This window comes from Pogona vitticeps, chromosome 5 (genome assembly GCF_051106095.1).
Source record: "Pogona vitticeps strain Pit_001003342236 chromosome 5, PviZW2.1, whole genome shotgun sequence".
Lineage (NCBI taxonomy): Eukaryota > Metazoa > Chordata > Lepidosauria > Squamata > Agamidae > Pogona > Pogona vitticeps.
Window position 1 is genome coordinate 108,419,805 of NC_135787.1, and position 23,167 is coordinate 108,442,971.

The 23,167-nt window shown below is 41.6% G+C and overlaps 1 protein-coding gene across 2 annotated transcripts in view; it reads right to left on the minus strand.

Moving 5' to 3' along the window:
• Positions 1 to 23,167, minus strand: part of ELAPOR2 (endosome-lysosome associated apoptosis and autophagy regulator family member 2) — a 95,344-nt gene that overhangs the window by 46,213 nt on the left and 25,964 nt on the right. The window lies entirely within an intron of this gene.

Here is a 23,167-nt window from a genome sequence, read left to right on the forward strand (position 1 = left end):
GGTGATGAATATGAATATCACAACTACGGGTGACCAGGACCTTTAGACCCTCCCTCCAAAACCATCCCGGTACATTCTTCGGGCTTCCCATGGCCTGTGTGGCCGTCATCGATAACATCATGTCGATTGGGCAAGTAGCCCAGTCAGAGCTTCCCTGCCTCCCTGTGCAGCTGACCACTCGACAGCTGAGCAGGGTGTGGTCAGCAGCACAGGGAGGCAGGGAAACACCAGCCAGGCTACTTCCACAATTGGTACGATGTTACTGACGACGACCCCACACACCGCACAAAGCTGGATAAATGGATCAGGGTGGTTGGGGGGGGGGGGGAGGGAACAGACCTCCATGGCACCTGTGGTGTCGCACTTAATATTCGTATCCCCAGGGATGCAAATACGAAGCTCGAATGTCTAGTTTAGAGCAGCCATTCTCAACCATTCTTTGGCCACGGCCATAAACACAATATGAAAGAAACACAAGCTGAATCAAGATTGTATAGGTTGCATAACAAACCTTATAAGGTGGCATGTGAAGAATTGTTTCTAGTCTGTACTCCCCCTTCAAATGGGTCTGGGGGGCCCAGTAGACCATATGGCCCCCATTGAAAATGGCTGGTTTAGAGCACAGTGGTTCTCAGTCTTTCTTAACTTTTGTCCTGCCCAAACTCAACTTTTTCTAAGAAGGAGAGTAATGCATTTACAGCCATTTCATTGTTATAGTTATCACTGAATATGTTTTGAGGGCATAAAAATATACGGCAATATTGTTCAGAGGGTAAACACAAAGTAGTAAGTCTAATAACATTGATAATCATACTAAAACAATTGAACATAAATTTTGCTCCTCTGATAACCAAAAATACCAAGATATTATATAAAAATGCAGTAGTATAATAAAAACAAAATGAAAATAGAAATAAAAGTATTGGCATCTTAAAAACTAAAAGACGTATTTCATATTTCATACCTTATTGCTTTATAGCTGCTTAGGCTATATGCAGGAGAAAGCAAACCAATTCCAAAAACATTATTATTATTATTATTATTATTATTATTATTATTATTATTATTATTATTATTATTATTATTATTATTATTATTATTATTATTATTATTATTATTATTATTATTATTATTCCATAAGATCAAGTTATAAAACCCTACATCCTACCTAGCTCTGCCACCATATGTACTACTTGCTGAAAGCCACAGTCTTCATACAAATGTATCTGGGAAATTTATGCTTTTCAGGCCAGCCATGGGGTGATTATGTACATGGCCAGAATTACAATTTCCCTAGAAAGAACGGTGTATTTTTGAACCAGCTTCGGTGCCTGCCATTTATTATCTAAACTATGTTCATTGACATAGCAATCATGCATGACACAAACTCCACTCCTATCAAAACAAGTATTTGCACAATTAGCCTAAAATGTCAGAATAAGCCCAAGAACACTGTGCACAGGATCACATTCTAATAACTAAAAAAAATCAGAACTGGGATCAACATTACATATAAAGGAAATTATACCTTTTTCCTTTACATGCTATGTAAAGGAAAAATAGCTTTTTAACATCAAAGGTTTCAGAGATAACAAAGAGCACAGTTACATGCAGGGGGAGGAACTGTATTTGAATCTGGTTTAGCATGTTTGATTTTTTAATGGCACACATGGAAGTGTGTGTGTGGTTTTTTTTTTGCATGGGAAACATAGTTTCCTCTCTCTCCTTCTCCATTCCCTATGTGTGTTTGACTGTTTCTCTCCATGCGCACGTCAGGCTGCAAAGAAACCTCTGTTCTATTTTTTTCTACCTGTCATTCTGTGCTAGTACTATGCCATATTGCAAGAAATAAAAAAAAATTATTACAAATAACACCACAGTGGCACCAGCAGCTAGTGGCTGTGAGAGGCACCCAGCACAACGGAGTGAGGGCACAGGAAAAAGCTTCAAACACAATGATTCTAAAAGACTGTTTTGCCCCCTCATCCAATATACAACATCGTTTTAGAACTGATTAAAAGTTTTCCCAAGAGGACATACACATTGACCCCAAAACCATGTGACCACCATGTGACTTTAAACCAAATTCCAAAACCTCAATCCATTGCTTGATTTATTTCACTAGTGCAACCACACCCAAAGTCTATTTCACAAGATCTGTGCTAAAAAGACAAAGAAAGCTGTGGAATAACTCAAGATCCATGCTTCATATGAACGGTGTTACGTTTTTAACTGTAAAAACCATTTTCCTTGAAAACTCGTCATTTTGAGAGAATCTGGTAAAAAAGGGGGAGATGGGACTGGAGGATAGAACTCTGTGAAACCAACTTTAAATCCGTTTGCATATTGTCAAAGCATCAAATAAATGCTTTTGAGAGAGAGGGAACTAAAGGAAACCATTTTAAGCTCACAGGGAAGGCAGCTGTTGGGCTTTTTAAATGATATGAGCTTTCCTCTGCTCTGCAGAAATGGAGGCTCCATCACCAGAGGCCTCCTCTTTGCAGTGGCATGAAGTTCCACTAAAGCTGGTCTTCCAGAGTTGCTACTCTGACAATGCAAGGGACTACAAGGAGCCATGTTTATGAAGGCTTGCCACCCCTAGGTCTCAGAGCCCTCCTGTTTTCTCAACATGTCCCTGAGAGTTAGTATCAAAACTATGCCAGCCCAGGAGCTGGTGTACTTATTATTCCACGCACCCCATTTTAAAAACTGTGTAGGATTTTTTTCCCAGGCATGGCCAAGGAAAGGAAATCTGCCCATCTAGCTTTCGTCCCAGCCACCACAAGGTTGACAGGACTTGGGAAATGTCCCTTCCTCTTCCATAGATCACTTACACTCCTACTCCATCAACAACAATATTGAAGATAAAGGAGACTGTAGTTTATTAAACTAGAAACTAACAGTCACTGTTGGAATGGAAGAGTACTGTTAATGTTGCCCATCCCCTCCTCAGCTGTTTCCGATTTTAGCCATAAATTGAGTAGACCCACTGAAATCAATGGAACACAAGTCTAACTGCAGTCCTGTGGGTTACAATGAGTCTGTTCTAAGTACGATAAAACGTGGAACCAAGCTTGTGAAAACAAAAAACAGTGGAAGAAAAGTCTCCTGAAAAATAAAGTAGCATGCCATTAATTCTCAGCTGCACAGAATAAAATTATCCCCCAAAGAGTAATCAGCTGAAGCTTTCTGTTTATATATGCTCAAATTTATGAGGCTCTGGCAGAACCCAACCTAGTTAACAGCTCCCAGAGTGATGGCCTATAATGACAACCACTGCTGTTACTTCTGCTACCAAAACATGATCTAATGTTGCTGCTGCTTTCTCAACAAAATAATATCATTACTTACTGTTCCTTCAGTACTAAGGCATTGTTCTTCAGTTTCTGATTCAGCTCAGATCACTGGTAGTGAGTCACATTCCAGAGCTTAGAATAATTACCTTCTTAAACTAAATTTCCCAACAACCTCTAGTGTACATGGCCCCTAGCAGTCTAACAGTAGCAGATTTTTAAAGTAACTTTCCCAAGTTCTAAATCTTATTTGCGAGGATTTCAGCAGTGGAAGAAAAGAAGGAAGGCATGCTTGCATGCACCTAGTAGTAAAGGGGCTGAAGAAAAAGCCATGGTGTCCTCCCCTCATATTGCACTGGCAACTTTTAAAGTATAAGATGAATCTGGGTCATAAGCCATCAAACTTTTGTACGTAGTTCTGTAAGGTAAGGTAAAGGTAAAGGTTCCCCTTGACATTTTTAGTCCAGTTGTGTCCGACTCTAGGGGGTGGTGCTCATCGCGTTTTCAAGCCGTAGAGCCAGCGCTTGTCCGAAGACAGTTTCCATTGTCACGTGGCCAGCGTGACTAGGCAACACCATTTTACCTTCCCACCAAGATGGTACCTATTTATCTACTCGCAGTTGCATGCTTTCAAACTGCTAGGTTGGCAAGGAGCTGGGACAAAGCAATGGGAGCTCACTCCGTCGCGTGGATTCGATCTTAGAACTGCTGGTCTTCTGACCTGCAGCACAGAGGCTTCTGCAGTTTAACCCGCAGCACCACCACGTCCCTCAGTTCTGTAAGGAACATGGTATATATTGTGATATGATCTCAAGGGGAGTATTTCCCTTGAAAACCTAACTAAGGGGTTAACATCTATAATTTTCTTAATGGAGGGCTGACATTTTTCCAAGTATTACAGGAAGCAAACCAAAATCAATTTGGAAGATTCAGCTGAAAAGACTGGTAGCAACATGGAGGGTGAAGCCAAAAATAGACATGCAATTTTTTTTTCACTCTCAGCTTCACACTGAGCTTTGTCTTGTTCTGTTCTGACAGTGAAAATGTAACAATGTCTTCCAACAAAATGACATCGTTAAGGATGCTGTAAGAATTTCTCAAGCACACAGCAGACAGGAACTTCTTTCAGCTCCTCAGCACTGACCTAAAGAACCATAAATCTAGGACACCACCTGTGCTAAACTTATAATTCTAGATGAATGCTTTGAAGGGGGAGGAGGACTGGGCAACGCTGACAGGTCTTTTAATTGGTATTATTACCTGTCTGATGTGCGTTAAACATACTCCTTCCACACAGACAAAATCGTGATCATATTTTTTTCCTTCTCAGTTCAACGATCACAAAGCTAAGTGATGTGTGGTTCTAAATTTTCTAATCTCAATACATGCTCCAGTTTACTTCTCAACAGCAACAAGACCTGCCTGTGTATCATTGCCCCTTTTCCATCAAGTGCCAACTTAAACCAAAGTGTGCGCTAGGTTCCATACCATCTAATTCACCTCTACTTTGCTTTAACACAATTATTTAAATGCACCAATACAACAACTCAGCTAGCTAAACCTTACCACCACGAATAGCTGGTAAAGAACACAAGGAGGTATGTGAAGTTGGATAAGCATTTACCATTCAAAATCATGCAGAGGGGATAGAAGGCTCCTGCATCTGGATTTCCTGAGACAGGATGTAATTTTTATTTTGTAATACTTGGAAGCAAGGAGGAGGAAGAGAAATAATAATCAGATTAGAGAACAAGCTTATAGAATCCTAGAATAACGGAGTTAGACAGGGCCAGTAAGGTCATCGAATCCAACCCCCTGCTCATGTACCATTCTGCACCCTTCTATGCAGGGCAACAGGGCAGGGAATGCATTCCATATATGGCAAGTATTCCTTCTTCCAGCCTTTTACTGCATTTGCGTTTCAGATCCATGCAGTGTGTACAGAAGACACCTTCATCTGAATCTGAGTCAGAGGGAATCCACTCTGGATTACCTACCCCTATTTTAAGATTCCGCTGAATCTTAAAGATCCAATATTTCAATCACATTACCAGCAAGGAGGTGCTCTGAAGAAGCAGCTCAAGTAAACTTCATAACATTGTCACATGTAGAAGACTCCAATTGGCTGGCCATATTTTTCATTTGGAGAACACTCAGATCCATAAGGTAGCAATGAGCTGGAAACACACACACCCTAGTGCCAAATGACAATGAGGGCACCCTTGAATAACATAGTGAAGAACGCTGACGCAAGACCTGAAGGCAGTACATATTACATGGGAAGACGCCGAACCACTTGCACAAAACCGAATGAGCTGGAGAATCCTTGCTGCCCAATATGCTACATAGCATGGAAATGGATCATCATATTTTAAAGGCTTCTTGGTTGGCAGCCCTCACTACACTTTACAGAAATGAATTCCATAAAGTATGCATTGTGTGAAGAAGCATTTCCTCTTTTTTCCTGTCCAAAATTTCCCACTATTCAGCTTCAGTTCATGACCCTCGATTCTGGCAACATGAGGGAGAGAAGCTGAGCATGAGATCTATAAAAATTCCATTACCCACCCACCCCCACCCCAAAAAGGAGGTTCTCACAGTAGAATTTTTCATGCTAGTGATATGAATGGAGAAAGAAACTGAGTGATGGACTGGAGATTAAGTTGTTCCAATATCTGAAAAGATATGCATGATGACTGGAGGAAGAACATGACTGTTATTGTCAAAACAAAGTAAATCAGGATGCATGAGAGAAGATGAGACAGTTTGCAATCTCCAGTCAATGGCCTCCAGGACCTAGCCCCAGCGGCCTTTCTAAATGCAGCACCCTCCAGATGTATTAACCACTCCAATTGTCTCCAGGTACCACAGAGTTCCATAAAAACATCTACTTCTGCTTCATTGGCTACGCAAAAGCCTTTGACTGTGTGGACCACAGCAAACTATGGCAAGTTCTTAAAGAAATGGGAGTGCCTGACCACCTTATTTGTCTCCTGAGAAATGTATACGTGGGACAGGAAGCAACAGTTAAGACTGGATATGGAACAACTGATTGGTTCAAAATTGGGAAAGGAATAGGACAAGGCTGTATATTGTCTCACTGCTTATTTACAGTAACTTATATGGAGAATACATCATGCAAAATCCAGGACTGGATGAATCCCAAGCCAGAATTAAGAATGCCAGAAGAAATATCAACAACCTCAGATATGCAGATGATACCACTCTGATGGCAGAAAGTGAGGAGGAATTAAAGAAACTCTTAATGAGAGTGAAAGAGGAGAGTCCAAAAAATGGTCAACATCAAAAAAAACTAAGATCATGGTCACTGGTCCCGTCACCTCCTGGCAAATGGAAGGGGAAGATATTAAGGCAGTGACAGATTTTACTTTCTTGGGCTCCATGATCACTGCAGATGGTAACAGTAGTCACGAAATTAAAAGATGCCTGCTTCTTCGGAGGAAAACGATGATAAATCTAGGCAACATCTTAAAAGCAGAGAAATCACTTTGCCGACAAAGGTCTGCATCGTCAAAGCTATGGTTTTTCCAGTAGTGATGTATGGAAGTGAGAGCTGGATGATAAAGAAGGCTGACCACTGAAGAATTGATGCTTTTGAATTGTGGTGCTGGAGGAGACTCTTGAGAGTCCCCTGGACTGCAAAGAGAATGAACCTATCCATTTTGAAGGAAATCAACCCTGAGTGCTCACTGGAAGCAGATCCTGAAGCTGAGGCTCCAATATTTTGGCCTTCTCATGAGAAGAGAAGACTCCCTGGAAAAGATCCTGATGTTGGGAAAGTATGAAGGCAAAAGGAGAAGGGAACGACAGAGGATGAGATGGTTAGACAGTGTCATCAAAGCGACCAACATGAATTTGACCAAACTCCAAGAGGCAGTGGAAGACAGGAGGGCCTGGTGTGCTCTGGTCCATGGGGTCACAAAGAGTCAGACACAACTTAAAAACTAAACAACAACACCCACAGCCAATATTCATACTGGGGGTGATGGCAGCTATAGTCCATTACACTCAAGGGTGCTGGACTAGAAAATGTGGTTGCAGGGCAATTCAGATACTCATGGTGACTTAGCCATAGCTCACAAGGTGGCAGCATCTGTATGAACTAGCCCTTTGAAAATGTGGAACAAATAAAATGTGAGTGCCATGGCTTGAAAAATGACCAGCACAACCACCAACATCGCAGCAGCTGTTATACACCTTAAAGGTTATGGTGCATATCATCTGCATAAAATCCTCCAGCTGTCGTGTATACTCCCATAGGCAATTATGCACAGGTTCAAACCACAATGGGACTTGTGGAGTATGTGTCCATATTTACACACTTTCCATAAACTGCATGACTAGTTATGTGTTTTTTTCCACTTGTACATTTTCCCCAACTATGTTTACATATTTTTTTCAGTTGTGCACATTTTTAGTCACCTGCCTTTTTAAATGCATGCATTACTTTGCACCCACTTCACCTCTCTGAAATTTAGTGTGTAAATAAATGTGTAACTTCTTGAGATGCACTTCTCAGAAGGCAAGAAAGGGCTATTTTCATCAATACTTTAAAATTCAACAAAAATGTCCATGCATCACTTGGGATCACAATTAGGGTCTATTATAAAGCGGATCCCAGCCCCAGTGGGTGAGAGGTAGATTTGTCCCTCTTCAGACCTTCTGCTCTACATATTCCCATCTACATCCCAGATTACATTTACTGTACTTTATTTCTTTCAAAACGTATACCCTACTTTTCCACAGACAGTCTCCTGAATGAAGATTCAATTTTCTATTATACAGGTACCTCTTTTGCTTAAAAGTGGGGAGAGGGGCAAAGTGCAGCCCACCAAATTCTCTTGGGTTACAACTCCCAGCATTCCTCAGCACTGCTTATGTTGGCTATTGCTGACAATAGTGATAGTGCAAGGAGTGCCAGGGATGTGCAACTTTTGTTTAAACAAACGGTCCTGCTACCCAGTCTGTCCATTTGAATAGTCTGGAGCACAGAGTCTGAATTTTGAATGATCACATTACGGGAGCCCAAGATGAGAGTCCATGCTGACAACAGGATGCCTAATTCAGAGTTTCTGTCTCACACAACAGAACAAGAAACACTGAGAATCAAACACTCCCCTATCTACATCACAGTGCCATCTCATCATTTGCACAGCATCAAGCTGGGTTGCCAAGGTGTGACTCTCAGCTGCACTAGAATGGGATGGGATGGAACCTTGGGCAGCAGCCTTCCCCTGCAAGATCAGCTGTCCTGCTCACATTATCTTTCTACTGTAAACACTACTGTAAACCAAAAATACTGGCACTTATTTTGCCTATTGCACAGTCACTGCAGGAATAATTGTAGGATGCAGGTGATTGCTATCCTTCCCTTTAAAAGCAAGACTGGCCAATTTTGCAGGGTCATGGAGCCACATTTGGGAGGGGATAATGGAGACCATTAATGGGAAGGCTGGGCATAAATTCTTAACTAAATAAATTAGGTGTAATCTGGGAAAGGAAGGAAGGAAGGAGGGAGGGAGGGAAGGAAGGAAGGAAGGGAGTTTGTTTCTACTTTTGAAAAATGATGTTTGCATATATTAAATGGTTCAAAGGGGGCTGTAACCTAACGAAAAAGGGAACCACCATTCCTGAAGGCTTCTAAAAGCTGTTAATTGCCTTCTTTACTAGAAAAAGAGGGGTCAGAAGCAGTGGTGGGATTCAGCAGGTTCGCACCAGTTCTACAGAACCGGTAGCTAATGTATTATTGGTTCTGCAGAACCGTTTGTTGGCCTGTTGAATCCCACCACTGATCCTGGCCAGTGGTGGGATTCAGCAGGTTCGCACCAGTTCTACAGAACCGGTAGCTAATGTATTATTGGTTCTGCAGAACCGTTTGTTGGCCTGTTGAATCCCACCACTGGTCAGAAGGGGGGGAATAAAACCAGCCTAGGAGAGCATGTGGACAAAGGGCTTTATTTTGCTCACTCTTGTTCTAAAGGGAGGGCACTTCATCAGTCTTCCCCCAGCCTGGTACTCTGCAAATGACCTGAACTGTAACCCAACCCACCCCCACGGAGCATGACCAATGGCCCTGCTGCTGAGGATTATGGAAGCTGTAATTCAGCACACTTAGAGGGTGCCAGGCTGGGCAAGGTTGTAGATATATATGTTTCTTAACCAGATTAACTGTTTACAAAGCTATTAAAAGGGATCCTTTGCTAAAAGGGGCTTCAGTAATCTTTAGAAACCCAAGTGCTGTCTATATTTACATTTGAACAGGGATTAGACTGCCCTGAAAAAGAAGCCCTAAAGCTTCTTTAAGACCAGAACAAAAGGAGGATTAGAAAGAGGGGGAAACTTGACCCAGTCAAATGTTCTAGTGATCTTTTCTGATTAATTAGGCCCACGCTGAGAAAACACTCTCTCTTTCTCTCTTCTGACAGTGATACCGCCTCACAGAAGTAGGGAGACCAACCAATCGCATGCCAGTCAGTCCAACATTTATGCAGGCAACCAGGACACTTTTCTGAACCCTAACCCTCACTCCACCACAACCTGCCACACAGGAGGTCACTGAGATATGCATGGACGTTATGTCTCACCACGGATAAAGCAAACTGGAGAGTTCATGAGCATGGATGGTATACTGGACGAAACAGAGTCTGGAAACAAGCAGCAATAGAAAGTCATCACTTCAGTATTCATGGACAGCCCAAGAAATTTTGCTGCCTGAGGCGAAAGACAGGATGGCCACAGTCCAATTCCATTTACAGAAGCTGACACAACTGACAGCTGAACGATTACTTCAAGACTGGACAGAGCTGTGCCTTCAATACACACCTGAGGACAGAAGGCTAAATTAAGAAAGGAAGAGAGAGGATGTTTCTCCTCTTCTAGCACTGATTAAGGTTTATCTACTAGACCTAGGGAAGCACAACAATTCCCCCACACTTTAGTTAGCATGCTGAGACCCGGCATCCCCACTCCCAGTCTGCTGACTAAAACTGTCACCCCACTCCGCCTAGCGGGAGGGCAGGCTCTTGCTCTCTGAGTGTTTCAAAGCCAAAATCCTGTTGCTTGATGTAGTACATCACACTCCAGTAGGCCCACTGAATCAATCAGGATTTGATGAATCAACTCCTCTGTAAGTTCCATTGATTCAAGTGGACCTGCTCTAATTCTGACTTCCTTTATCATAGTAAGTCAGTTACAGTAGGCTCATTTAAATCAATGGGATTTTCAGTGACGTTGACTCACTAAATCCCCATTGTTTCAGTGGGTCTATTCTAGTGTGATTGACTATGCTAAGCAACAGGATTTGGCCATAGTAAGCATTATGGCTGCCCTGTCACAGCCACGCACTGAGCCATGTTTGACAGGTAGAAACAGATTTAACCCAATTTCATCACATTTGCATTAATCTCAGTAGTGAGGGCAGATTCTACATATCTTTGAGACTTTTTATTAGGTCTTCTTAAAGGAACATACAAATCTAGGTGCACATAAAGTCCACTTCAATTACATTAAGCTTTATGAGGAAAAACGTTAAGATATAGAGATAAGAGCAAAGAATGCAAAAAGAAAAGGCTGCTGAATCAGGTAACTTGGTGCCATCTGCATATTTTTTTACTACAGCCCCCATACTTTCTGACCACTGCCCATGCTACCTGGCAGTCATGGGGATTATAGTCAAAACATCTGGACTGTACCAGATGACCTAGCCCTGACCTGAACAAATGCCTTCTGGTGGGAAAAAAATAAGCCACTGAATTACTTGAATAAACATTACTGTAACCATCTATTGATCATCTCTGCCTAATCTTAGATGCTACAGGATTTCTCAGACAGGTCATATATAACATCCTATTATGTTTTGGTCCCAGCTATATCTCAGTGATTTGTATATTGCAGTTTCATTTATGCAATGAGGCTTAATACAACAAATCTAAGGATATAAATAAAGCAGCACCCGCCCTGGCTGTGAACTACAAATCTCTTAAACAAAATACCTCAGCTAAGTCACTTTAGCCATGTTGACATTCATGCAACTAAATCAGTTTAAATTCAAATTCTTCAAAAAGAAGCAGGGAACAAGATGCCGTCACTGATATATGGGGCAAAGAATAGCAAACCCATGTCATATTTCTCCCACACCTCATTCAAGCATTGACTCTGGCATAACAACTCCACATCATAACTCTTTCTGCTTCCTCTCCATATCATTTGTGACTGTTGAAGGTAGAGAGATGCCAGGAATGACATAATGGCATCATAACACAGGTGAATGTACCAACAAGGTTAGGCAAACTGCAGTCATCCAGAATTGGATTGCAATTCTTCACGTTCCTCACTACCTAAGCCTGAAGGGAGCTGCAGTCCAAAACAAGACCTGGAAGGTTGTGGTTTGCCCATCCCCCATCACATGTAGCAAAGTGCACACATCTGGGCAGATGTTACTGATATGACTCCAACTGGCTTATGGGCCAGGATCCAGGCTAGAACCCAGTGTAAAAGGTGCTGCATCAGCACCACATTTGAGGTGTTGCTCTTGTGGTGAGCTCACACAATGGTGCAACAAATGCATGTATGTGAAAAGAAAGTGTGAAAGCAAAAAGGGACACATCTCAGCCAGTCTTCTTCCCAACATCAGGAGAGGCTTTCCACTCCTCCCACATCTTATTACACAATGCATTGCCCATTCAGCTGCCATACAAATCTTCAGGCAACTTGCCTGCCACATAATGAAAACTGGCTACAATCGGGACCAGCTCCTAATTCTGTATATTAGGCCTGATGCTTCCATTTTTACCTAAAGCAGCAGCAGGATCTAAATCTGCCCCTACCTTCCATTACTATTAGTCCTACTGTGAAAGGATATTTTCCTCCTGCTGGACAAACAGCAGTTTTGTGAGGTGTAGAAGTGGTATAGTGCAGGGACACACAATCTAGCAGAGAATCTTTCACAGAAAACAGCAGTAGCACTCTTGTTAGTACTGTACAGAAGGCAGCAAAGGTTAACGGCTTCCAAATATTTTCTGCCTCGATAGTTCAGAGATGAGACAATCACACCCTTATCTCAAAGGGAAAAGGGAAAGTTTCCCTGCTTGCTACACATTTAATGCTGTGTGTAGTATAACTCTAAAGAGACCAAAGAATCTGCAATATAATCTACACATAACTATCCCCTTTCCTGCTTCTTTAGTAATTAAAAGAAATTAGCAAGAAGCCTTTTCATAGCACCCCATGCACATGTCAGGAGAGAATAAACTTCTACCTTGTTACCTAGGAGACAGCAGGTGAGCTGGTATAGCACGGGGACCTTCTGAGCTCCTCAGGAGACCATGTGCATAGAAGCTACAGCACATCAGAGACAATGAATTACATGGTTCCAATTCATTCTCCTTTCTTAGGATCCAGCCCTGTTGTCATTTAAGATTGCCACTTGGTCACAGTTTTTATGGAGCTGAACTCAAAAGCAGACTCATAAACATATAAAGCAACAAATAAAGTTTCAGATGCCCTGCCTGTAACAGGTTGAAATAAAGTATTTATGGGCAGAGACTGACTATATATTTTTTGTGAAAAGTCAATCATCTGAAATCTGGATACACTATTCTCCCTTCACACTCGCTCTCAAAAAGAGTAACTACATCTATAATAGGTTTTATACTTGCTATAGACAACCTTATACATTTATACTTGTATCGATGTCTCGGTTGGTTATTTGTGCATGAAGCACAGAAGCAACTCATGTATCATTATGATAAAAGAATGTTCACTGACTGTGAAAAAGAGGGTGTTCAATAAAGCAGGAAGTCAGCAGAACAGCAAGACAACCTGTGAGAAGCTTATCGTTCTCACCCTTAATATTCTGCAATGAAACAAAATTAAACAAAAATTGTTTTACAAGCTGCTTTCCAACTACCAGAGTATAACACAAGAACACAACAAACATTTGGGGCTTCTGATAATAGAGAAACACCCCACGGGAAAAGACAGCTGTCCTCTTCAGATATCAGGAATGTTGGCAAGCCTTCGGATCCGAGTCCCAAGTTCATGTCTTTGGCACCAAGTCCCAAGTCTGAGTCTAAGTCTTTGGTACGAAGTCCTGAGTCCCAAGCTCCAAGTCCAAGTCACTTTTAGAAACAAGCTTTTTTCCCCAGGAAGAAAAAAAAGGAGAGGTGGGTGAGTTCCAAATAACAAGTCATGTCTGAGCCATTGGGAAAAACAAATCCCTGAGTTGAGTCAAAGTCAATTCCTGTCACTGTCTCCATTGGGAGAGGGCATGTCTGAAGATTAGAGATGGGCACGAATTTTAAAAAGTGATTTGTTTTGATTTGTGATTTGTCAAGATCAACGAATCACAAATTATGAACTGACAAATTTTTCTGATGATTCAATTTGTCAATTCATTTTTTTTTACTTTAAAACCCTATAAAATGCCAACCAATCACACAGAAACACCAAAATTGCAGAAAGGCTTCCCCTGACTCTCTTCTACAAGCCCTGCAATCTTCGTGATGTTTGGATTTCAGACATCCAAGTTATACACCCACAAGGAGCCCCCCTAGGAAAGTTCTCTCTACGCATCTGGAGTCACCAGAGTTTCACTGTGATTTTGGTGTCTCTAGATGCCTGGGAGGAACTTTCCGGGTGGGGGCTCTTTGTGGCTTCAGAATTCATCATCTGAAACCCAATCTTCCCCAAACCTGGGGGGTTGTCAAGGAGAGTCAGGGAAAGCTTTCATGCAATTTTGGTGTCTCTAGGTGATGGGGAGCAATTAATAGCCAAATGAATCAGTGAACCAAAATTACAAAAAATTCATGGATTCATATTTGCCAGGGGCATTGATTCGTACAAATACGAATTGACACATTTGTGATTTTTTTGAATGAATTTGATTTTTTAAATTTTAATTTGTGCTATCTGTAGTAAAGAGGTAATATGATCCTCAAGATATGTCAGGTAGGCCACAACTGTCCTTCTCCTTAAAGTTGCTTTAGTGAGTTATTCCTAGAATTCTGGCAAACTCAGTTAGCAAATTTTATTTTAAAAGCAACTCACTCATTCTGTCCTTCTCTCTCCTTGGTTCTTTAATAAATGTTTTTAATGGGAAACAAAACTCATTTGTTCCCCCAGTCTGAGGCTCAGCATCACCCACATGCTAACCAAGCCAACCTAAGCAGCAAGAATTCTAAAGGGAAATCTATTGGCTTCCATAACTATATAACTCGGAACCTAAACAATGAGTGGTGATGGCAGTATCTCTGAGAAACAGATAGATAATATCTTGTAGCTTCTGAAAGGTTTGGGAATGCAGACATGCCTGCACTTAACTCTTTTGAAACTGTTTAGGTCATTTAGAAAGAGTGGCCAGCTGCCTAGAGTGGCCTTATAGGCCAGATGGGCAGGGTATAAATAAATAAATAAATAAATAAATAAATAAATAAATAAATAAATAAATAAATAAATAAATAAATAAATAAAATTAATCGACTGATTGTTGTTGTTGTTTAGTTGTTTAGTCATGTCTGACTAAACATGCCTCCATGGACCAGAGCACGCCAGGACCTCCTGTTTTCCACTACCTCCCAGAGTTGGGTCAAATTCATGTTGGTAGCTTCAGTGACACTGTCCAACCATCTCATCCTCTGTCGTCCCCTTCTCCTCTTGCCTTCACACTTTCCTAGCATCAGGGGCTTTTCCAGGGAGTCTTCTCTTCTCATGAGATGGCCAAAGTATTGGAGCCTCAGCTTCAGGGTCTGTCCTTCCAGTGAGCACCCAGGATTGATTTCTCTCAGAATGGATAGGTTTGTTCTCCTTGCAGTCCAAGGGACTCTCAAGAGCCTCCTCCAAGTATTGATAAGTAATACCAAATAACAGTGTTTTGCTGAGCCTGGCTTGTGACAAATTTTATTAATAATATTGAACAGAACTGTTTATTATTGAAAAAATCAGTATGGGAGTGTTCTTTGCAATTCTGTATTCTTCTGCAATGAACTTATTGCCTTGAAGAAAATGACTGCTACTAGTGTTATTAATACCACATATTTAGCTACTGTGAACAAATTATGCAACCAGGTGCACGCCTCATCCCTCTTACATTTTGTCCCTTCTTTAATTTTAATTTATTTTATTTTATCTCAACTTAATTTAGTCATCATTAGATTTTTCTAACATAAAAGCATTTCAAGCCAGTTTATTAATGAGGATCTTAACCAATTTCAGACTGGAAAGGTAGATCAAAAGAGGAGAGAGAAATGAGGAAGGAGCTCACAGTCTCACTGGTCATTCATTCCCATCAAACCAGGAAACAAGCAACCACACTAGGTCCAAGGGTAAACAGGTATCCAAGAAGCCTACAGCGCCATTCAGGGTTTTGTAGACACTAATTTGGACTACATGCACCGATTTCATCACACCATGGGGGGGGGAATAATTCAAACTGCTTTGAAATGTTTCAGAAGTTTATAGTCTGCAGGAGAGCCCATTCCAATAATCAGCACCTTGGGGCTCCTCTTCTACCTGAAGTTTTCTTATCTCTTTTGGCCCTGAAAAGAAGTTTCTAGCAATAAGAACCAGTCAGTTCCTAGACTTGCTTTCTTCTTCCCCTCTCCATCCCAATTTTAATGTTGTGTCATGTCTTTCATCTTCCTTCCCAATCTTTTTTCTTCTTATATTTAGACTGAAAGTCCAAGAATAGCTTTTGGAACCTTTTCATGTAAGGAAGTAGAGTTTATAAAGCATTACATACATACATACATACATACATACATACATACATACATACATACATACATACATACATACATACATACATACATACATACAGTGGTGCCTTGCTTAACGAGCGCACCGTTTAATGACAAATCCGCATAGCGACGCATTTTTTGCGCATTGCGATGTTTTACAAACAGCTGATCAGCGGTTCCAAAATGGCCGCTGGGTCAACAAAATGGCTGCCCGCAGCGTTTTCGCACCCTGCCCTCACTTACCAGGTGGCGAAAATGGCGGCCGGATGGAGGATTCCCTGCATAGTGGTGATTTTTCCCCAATAGGAACACATTAAACGGAGTTTAATGTGTTCCTGTGGGTTCCCCCACACCGCATAGTGACGAATCCGGATAGCGACGTTAATCCTGGAATGGATTAACATCGCTATGCGGGGCACCACTGTACATACATACATACATACATACATACATACATACATACATACATACATACATACATACATACATACATACATACATACATACATACATACATACATACATACATACATACATACATACATACATACATACATACATACATACCCACCAGTGGTAATAATCAAGAAGAGTTTTTACATTTTGATATTGTACTGCAATGACGTTGCTATTGTAAAACTCTGTGGAAAGAGTTGTATCCATAAAGATAGGAGACAAAGAGTTTTAACTAATTAATTAATTCATACCATAGAAAACATGCACATATTTCAAAACATGGCTGAGATGACCATCATTTCTGAATGTTGTGAAAAAGTATAGCTGTAGAAATTAATCCCAATTCATTCCAAATCAATATGAGCAACCATGCATTAAATAACATATGTTTGCCAAGGTTTTGCCATCAATGAAAGGCATACCAAACAGAGATATTGTTAATGGGACACATTCACACATATACATACAGATGTTGATTAAGGGTATATGCCTATCTTTGTAATTAGCATGAAACATCATGGCCTGGATCTACAAGTATTTTTGCTGGATCCACTGCTCCCACCACCAGAACTGGGTTTTTCTTCCCCTCCCCTTTGCAAGCATAGACAGTGTCCCTCCAAAACAGACACAAGCCCCGTGTGTTTCACAGTCCTCTGGAACAGAATTCTGTTGCTTTGCAGACTGAGGAAAGAGAGGCAGAAGTTCCAGTTCTGCTTGATCAAGTAACAAGTGAACTAGTGGGTCCTGGATTCAGGACCACCAAGATTCAGAAATGAGTAACGCCTCTAAGGCCTTGTCAAGCAAGGAGGGCCCTCTGAAGCTCCTATAGATTAGACACTGTTCTGTAACAGAACTGCATCTCAACAGTGTTCATCATACAAGTGTATTTTCACTGACAAATATCACTCAGATCTGACCAGCACAACTGTAATATTAAATTATGCACCAAATATCCACCAGTAATTTACCACTATTCCTCTGTGCTCTGTCTGAAGAAAGAATCCAAGTGCTTGCAAGCAAAGAATAGCTTCCCCTGCTCTCCTGTGGAGAAATATGTTCCCTAAGTGCCCTTTTGAAAGCAAGAATCCTCTGTTACGTATTGCAAGAGACTATGGGACATCAGCTGCTTTTCTTCTCAGGCTGGGAGCAGACACCCTATGAGAACACCGAGTGTTTAACAGTCCAGTGGAGTGGCAGTGTGAACAGCACAAGAACCAAAATATGTTGTTCTTGCTTGAAATGGCAAGTGGTAAACCTTCACAATTTGGAAAGGTACTTAGTACATCTTCTTATGCAAGGGCAGGCTAAATTCCCCATACTGAATTCCAAAGGGTTTGCCTGCATAAATTGCAATGCAGATCATGGCACGATGTTGAGCGCTGCAGTTGTCATCTGTCTTATTTTAGTCAGCACTGGGAAGCCAGCACAAGGTTAATATAGTCTAAATGAGTAAGGAAAACAACACAATGAAAGCAAGCACACATACCAAGGAGCTGATTGTCTAATAACACTAGCTCTGCATCTCAATAAACAAATACCAAGGCTTTTAATGAAACTTTCTCCCCCTCCTCTACATATTGTTTCTCTTTTACAGATGTGTTCGCCACAAACATATGGTGCAACCACAGTGACATTTTGCCCAAATATTTATTACTCCTCAGTGTTTTAAACCCACTTCCTCCATCACCCTCAATGTTCAGATGAGAATGCTGTTTATTTAATACATTTTGAAGGAAATCAACCCTGAGTGCTCACTGGAAGGACAGATCCTGAAGCTGAGGCTCCTATACTTTGGCTCCAATACATGAAAAGAGGAGACTCCCTGGAAAAGACCCTGATGTTGGGAAAGTGTGAAGGCAAGAGGAGAAGGGGATGACAGAGGACGAGATGGTTGGACAGTGTCATCAAAGCGACCAACATGAATTTGACCCAACTCCAGGAGGCAGTGGAAGACAGGAGAGCCTGGCATGCTCTGGTCCATGGGGTCACAAAGAACTGGACACGACTTAACGATTAAACAACAAAATATCTTCCAAGAACCTCAAGATGCATGCAAAAGCATTCTCTCACTGCACCTTCGCAACAATCCTGTGAGGTGAGTTAGACTAAGTGAGAGTAATCAGGCCAAGATCATCCCTATGTTTCACAACTGAGAAGTCACTTGAACCCAGATTTCTCCAGTCATCTCCAGAAATGCCTAACAGGTTTTAAAGCCCATACAAAATACAAAAAGAAAAATAGTGGCATGCACCAGCTTCTTCCACTAGAGTAGGTCCATGATGGGAAAAGATGGCATTGCCCAAAACCATTCCTTCCATGCAAAATTCAAGGAGTCCTAACCCAATATTGGACCACTAAATAAACAAATTGCAAGCTATCATGGAGAAAATTCCACTTCTTTAGGCTTAACACAACCCTTTCATGGATACTGCAGAAAAATTGTCGATCAAAGTCCAAAAAGAGACAGTACATGTCTGTGAGGTATGATGTCAATTGTCTGATTATTTAGTGGTCCAATAAGAAGCATCACCCATTCTTACATTTGTGTAATCCTGGAGACCACATAGCCTTCCCCTTGTTCTAACCCGATATTGTATCTGATGACCCCGAGGTTGTATATTTTGATTCTTGTGAGTCATTTTGAAACTTTTGTAGAAAAGAGTATCTTCTACATTCATGTAATATGATAATAACAAATACATGACATTACAATAAAAGTAAGAATTCTTTCGAATTTTCTCAACCATGTCCTTGTATGCTTAGAGCATTTTCACCCTACAAGGTGCAACCAAGCAATGATAGTATTGATGTATTTATAAAACTGATTCCCAGACCACTAGCAGTTCTGGCAGTAAAAAGCACAGAAAGGTAGTCAGGAGTTTTTCTTATTTGATGGTGGTGCCGGTGGCGGTGGCACATGGTGTGCAGAGTTTTCAGCCCATTTCCAAAAATGTTGTCAGGGAACTCCATTTTCAGCAAGCACTGTAAAGCTCTGACCTAGAAATGTTTGCCTCTTTTCACCATAGTGCTGAAAGATGTTACAGCTGCAGTTTCTCTTGTCCTACATCTCCTTATTCCTCCCTCCATTCCTCCACTCTTCCTGTTTGTGATGTGACAAAGGACCTGTTCAGATTGGCTATTTTGGGTGTGGGGTTAACAAAGGCTCTGTAGAGGTTGGGGGGACGAGCGATGTGCCATTTGGCATGCTCCTCCCGTCCAAACAGCAAATGATCTTTTCTAGCCTGATCAGCTGTCAATTAAGTGCTTCCCCGATCATCTGTTGAGGGTCAGGGAAATTTGCTTCTCTCTCCTTTTCTCAGTCCTGTTACATTTTCTCCTGTCCCCCCTCCCTGTTTTCCTTCCCTTGTTCTCCTCTCACTTTCTCTCTCTTCCCTCAGAATTTGCAGCCATGATAGCAGAGGCTGTTGGAGGCTGCTATCTCCAGGGTAAACAACAAGTGTGCCAAAAAAGAATGCAAGGCCTACCATTGGGCCAGAAAGGTGAGAGACAGCTCTTTCTTAGTAGAAAAACATGTGGTCATAGGTTTTTCCCCCCAATCCAAACGGTGCCATCAGTGATCCATACACCATGTCTATATGCCCGTGTGGATACACCCAAAGTGAGAGTCCCACTAGTACCCTGAAGTAGGGAAGGAGACTCAGGAATGGCTCTAGTAGAGCAATAGGGTTGGAAAAGCCATCACAATAAACTTTTTCATCATAGGCAAACTAGTTGATATGAAACCAAACTATACATGACTATAGATTGGTTGGTTGGTTGGTTGGTTGGTTGGTTGGTTGGTTGGTTGGTCGGTCGGTCGGTCGGTCGGTCGGTCGGTCGGCCGGTCAATCGATCGATCGATCGATCTTATATCCCACCCATCTAGACCGAAGTCTACTCTGGGGGGGCTAACAGATGGGCATGAGTTTGGCAGTTCATGCCAATTCTGCTGTTGGCTCAATGTATGTTCTATGATTCTGAGCCCTGCCTTCTCCAGTGGGCACCCACTCAGATTGAGCACCTAGAGGAGGCAGGGCAGGGAAGCTGAGGCACTGCCTCCAAGTGAAAACCCACCAGATGGGAGACAACGATATATCACAGACAACGATATATCTTGGGTTACAATCTATCAACCCTATCTAATGATACAGCCTTTACATACAGAAAATTGTATAAAAAAATACACCCACCCAGATTTATGATCCAAAGAATCATGTCTTCAAAATTACCAGAAGATGATTTTATCAGCAGGAACAGCCATTCCTTTCACATCATGCATATATTACGACTAAGAGGGACATCCATTGTGGAATCTGTTGTATATTACAAGAATAAGTGTTTTAGAAATGGCAATATCCCTGTTCCATTGAAAATGCCACTACAGAATTGATTACAGCATTGGGAACCAATAAAAGCCATCACTAAACTAATGTGACCATACTAATGCATATGGTTGTCAACAGCTGCCCAAAGACTTCAGAAACAGCCTAGGAAGGAGAAGTGTATCAAATGCAATCTAACTCTTCACTATGCAGTCACCTAAAGAGAGCAGTGGCCCAGGCTCCAGCTCTGATGCTGCAGTGGAGAGACTAGTCACATTTATCAGACTAGGAGCACCAAGTGCAGCACCAGTCTAGATAAGCCAAAGAGGCTTTTGCATCCAAGACCCATAATTTTGGACCTCCTGAGCTCATACCTAAAAACAAGGCCCTTCAAATTCAGGACTTTCATTCATATGTCATCCTAGCAATGTACTAGGAAGGAATTGCCAGAAGAAAAGGCTAAATTCTAAGCCAGAGGCCTGCCATTTTAAGGCCTTCTGTTTTTTTTTAAGTATGGTGTAGTGCAGCGGTCCCCAACCTTTTTCACTCCACAGACCGTCTGGGGAAGGCAGGGCACCCCTGCGCTTGTGCGCATGCACGAACAAGTGTGTACGCTCTCTCACACAGGGCGCGCATGCTCATGAGCAAACAGCGGCACGGCGCTTATCTGGGCATGCTTGCACTCATGTGCATGCACAAATGGTAGCACAGTGCTTGCACGGGCATGCTAGAGCACATGCACAGGCGCAAACAGGCTGTGTGGGGTGAGTGCATGTGAGGGTGGGAGGTCTGTTTCGGCGGCCCAGTCCGGCTTAGACCATGGACCGTCACCGGACCGCGGACCGGGGGTTGGGGACCTCTAGTGTAGGGGATAGACTACACTCTGTACTCTGGAGGATTCAAAGCCCCATTTGGCCGTGGAAACTTGCTAGGAGAATCCCAGGGTAAAACCACTCCTTAAATATCTCACTTACCTTGAAAGCCCTACTTAGGGTCACAATAAGTCAATTCCGATTTGTTGGCACAAAACACACACATACTTTTAAGAATAGGTGAGGCTTAGGACGGCTGATCAGGCCCTGAAAGTATAAAACCTTTTATTCCCTAATTCTGATGGACCAAATTGTTAATCTGGATTTATTTTTTATTTTTTATTTTTTTGCTCTGTGGTTACTGAGGGTTGTATCTCTCATATCATAGTGGCCTCACAAAGCAAAACAAAACACATTTATCTAGTTCAGCCATTCTGTGATTTTTTTTTTATTTCTGGAAATGATATTTGCAGTATCTTTAATTACATTTTGAAGTTCTGTTCAAATCATGTTCTTGAATTTTCCTTTGTAATGCTTGGAAATGAAAACAACAGATACAATACTTTTTCTAATTGCAAATGCTACAATCCAATGTTGATGAAGTTCTTAAAATCAAAAGATGGCAAAATAGAGTGCATTAGCCATTATGTGTATAACAACTATAGTTAGCAGTTAAGCTGTTGGCCCTTTAGAGCAGTGATCCCCAACCTGGGGCCTCCAGATGTTCTTGGACTTCAACTCCCAGAAATCCTGGCCAGCAGAGGTGGTGGTGAAGGCTTCTGGGAGTTATAGTCCAAGAACATTTGGAGGTGCAAGGTTGGGGACCACTGCTTTAGAAGGTTGTGTAAATGGCAGATAAATAAATGCACTCACAAAAATTTTAAGACCAGTGAAGAGAGGTACGTTGATATTGATTGTCAAAATCAATTCCAGAAGCAGCTTCTATCCATGAACCCAGCACACACAGGTCTCCTCTAAATACTAGCCATTCTTGCCATAGGACCACCTTGTATAAAGAAGCAATACATATAGATAAATCTGGATTCCAGACCTATCTGGATTCCCACCCATCCATTTTGAAGTTTTGCACAGCACACTATTTAACTTTTTTTTTAAAAAAATGCCAGGTAATAGGGAACAGATCTGTTCTGCATTTAAGGAAAAGATGTAGACAGGAATTTAGAGCTTAGAAAAATTACTTATTTGAATACAATCCCCATAGCTCCTCCAACTAGCAGGGCTAGGGGTCATCCTGGCTGGCTGGGGGGATCTGGGAACCACAGATCCAGAAATGTTTTTTTCAAGGATTGGAATTGATCTTCTTTCACTGAAGTTGTTTTGCACTGGTATTGCAGTCCACCTGAGATTCTGGCTGCTTTTGTGATTTTAATATTTGAGGACTTTATCGCTGTTTATACTTGTTTGCTTTTTATGAAAACTCTGTAGAAACACAATCTGAAATGCTTTTTAATCAAAGACGCATTCCTTCCACCCTACCCTGTACAATAATCTCACTTGACATTGTAACA